This window comes from Bos javanicus, chromosome 8, assembly GCF_032452875.1.
Source record: "Bos javanicus breed banteng chromosome 8, ARS-OSU_banteng_1.0, whole genome shotgun sequence".
Lineage (NCBI taxonomy): Eukaryota > Metazoa > Chordata > Mammalia > Artiodactyla > Bovidae > Bos > Bos javanicus.
The window spans coordinates 23,852,609-23,855,426 of NC_083875.1; the positions used below are offsets into that span (position 1 = coordinate 23,852,609).

The 2,818-nt window shown below is 36.7% G+C and overlaps 1 non-coding gene across 1 annotated transcript; it reads right to left on the bottom strand.

Annotated features, from left to right (window-relative positions):
- Positions 1–1,036: 1,036 nt before the first annotated feature.
- TRNAQ-UUG (transfer RNA glutamine (anticodon UUG)) lies at positions 1,037–1,109 on the bottom strand. Its single transcript has one exon. It is a non-coding gene; the product is annotated as a tRNA-Gln (tRNA).
- Positions 1,110–2,818: the final 1,709 nt, after the last annotated feature.

Consider the following 2,818-nt stretch of genomic DNA (forward strand, 5'->3'; position numbering starts at 1 on the left):
TTCTGTATTTGTTACTTTGTGTTTAAATTTCAAATTTCCTGCCTTCTTCCCAGGCCAGTCTCTAGCCAGTATTTGACTACAGCCCATAGATAGCAGTGTAACTCCAGTTCATGTATCATTTGTTTCGACTGCATCACTCACTAGTCAAGAAAGACTTCAAAGCTGAGGACCTGGAACACAGAGAAGGAAGGTTGCCTCGGATCTTCATTCTCTCAGTACTTTAGCTTGGTCCTTGCTCCAGTCCATCACTAGGTAACAGATCCCTGAAGCAAGGCCGTGAAAGAATTCCAGGAACACAGGGAGAATCTGGTGTGATGAAGTAACCCCTGCCGCTTAAACTCTGTCCCCTCAGGCCTAACTTGAGTCACCTGCTTTCTTGGTTAAAGCTTCTAGGGTAGCCAACAAAGTAGAAGCGTCTAAGTGACACTCAAATAGATTTCTCCATGGTTTCCTTAGTTGCACATGTACTTGGATGCAGTCTCGATAGAAGTCTTGAAGAACAGGTCAGGAGACATGATGTCTAATGACGGCAACAGTATCATCATCATTCAAAAATATTTTGACTCCCAGGGTGAGAACTGTCTTCCTAGCAAGTTGACAAGCTAGATAAGAATACGAAACTCATTGCTATATTCTCATATGCTTCACCTTAAAGTGAGAATTGTTTCATTCAAGTTGATTAGGGCCTTATTGATCACAGGACTCCAAAAAATTTGCAATCATCACATTTGGAATACATGGCACTTGTTTTGCAAACTGCATCCAACTTTCCATCATTCTCAGTGCTTTCAAAATTAATGTATTTTTATTTTCTTAAATAAATAATTTATTTTCATTTAACTTTTAGACATTTCCCTTTGTTTATACTTGAACTTCACATGCATTTCTATTCCTATCAAATCTCTTGTGAACATTTACTGTGTTGATTAAAGCAACAGTCCTAGTAAGAACTAGAAGTGAATAGTTACATCAGTGGAAGTTGCTTTAAAAAGTTTATTATTATTTTGGCTGTGCCACATGGCTTATGAGACCTTAGTTCCCTGACTGGGGATTGAACCCAGGCCCACAGCAGTCAAAGTGCTGAGTCCTAACCACTGAACGGCCAAGGAAGTCTCAAATTACTTTAAATTTTGAAGTTTTAGTTGTTCAGTTTTTCATTCAAGGATTCAGAGAAACTCTAAATTGCTTTAACATTATATATTTGCTTTAAATAAATGACTATTGGAGAACTGAAGGGAGAATGACAAGGGTCAAAAAACATGTAAAAGTTACGTTAAAGGTAAAGCATAAATCCAGTACATTTGAGACCTAACCTCATAAAGGTTAAAATAATAAATATTAATAGAGTCTGTGAAACTTAAAAGAATTTGTTGATTGATTAAAGCACAAACTTCACTATTACTTTGAAGAGGAAAAAAAACTTAAAATCAAATAATACTAAATAATACCAAAACAAGGACAACACAGAGGCAGGCCAAAACAGCAAGAAAATGCAATACAGGAAATAATTGGAGGTGGCAGTGTTAATGTCACCGAGATCTTTGTCATTAATATCAATATTGATATACTTGAGAATTACAGAAATAAAGACGTTAAATTTGAGAAAGAAGCTCAATATACATAAGAAACACATTGAACTTATAATTAAATATAAAAACGCTTGAGCTAAATTTCAAATGGTATAAACACTGAGTAAAGAATGTAACGTTATGTAGCAACGTGAACAGAAACACCGTAGCACTGAAGTTTCACCTCAATTCTGTGCTTGCGCTGAGTCGCTTCAGTCGTGTCTGACTCTTTGTGACCCCATGGAGCATAGGCTGCCTGGCTCTTCTGTCCATGGGATTCTCCAGGAAAGAATACTGGAGTGGGTTGCCATGCCCTCCTCCAGGGGATTTTCCTGACCGGGGATCAAACTGGTCTCTCCTCTTGTCTCCTGAATTGGCAGGCAAGTTCTCTACCATTAGCTCTACCTGGGAAGCCCAGTACAATGTTACTAGTCTGTAAAAAGCCATATAGAAAATTAATAAAGAGAAGAAGAATTGAAAGTATGATTAAAAGAGGAAGTTCATGATTAAAACTCTTGAGTCCTTAACTTAAAATAGGAAATATAACTTGCTTCAAATATTTATAAACCATTCATGAAAATTATCATACCTTAGACTTCACAGAGAATATCCATAATTCTTCCAGGGCAAAAATATTTGTATAAGTTGTGTGCTCAGATCACAATGCCTGCAATTAATTTTAAAATTATTTTAGAGCATCATTTAGAGATTTAACATCGTGCCGATAAATTATATCAGGTCAAAATTAAAACATAAAATAAGACATTTAGTAAGTTATGCAAATTAAATCATTATTCCTCAAACTTCCAGAAGCAAAGTTGCACACTGAGATCAATTCATATCCTGGAAACATGAATTGAAAATAGATTGATGGAAGCAACCTAGATGTCCATCAGCAGATGAATGGTTAAGAAAGCTGTGGTACATATACACAATGGAGTATTACTCGGCCATTAAAAAGAATACATTTGAATCAGTTCTAATGAGGTGGATGAAACTGGAGCCTAAAATACCAATACAGTATACTAATGCATATATATGGAATTTAGAAAGATGGTAACAATAATCCTGTATACGAGACAGCAAAAGAGACACTGATGTATAGAACAGTCTTTTGGACTCTGTGGGAGAGGGAGAGGGTGGGATGACTTGGGAGAATGGCATTGAAACATGTATAATATCATACATGAAACGAGTCGCCAGTCCAGGTTCGATGCATGATACTGGATGCTTGGGGCTGGTGCACTGGG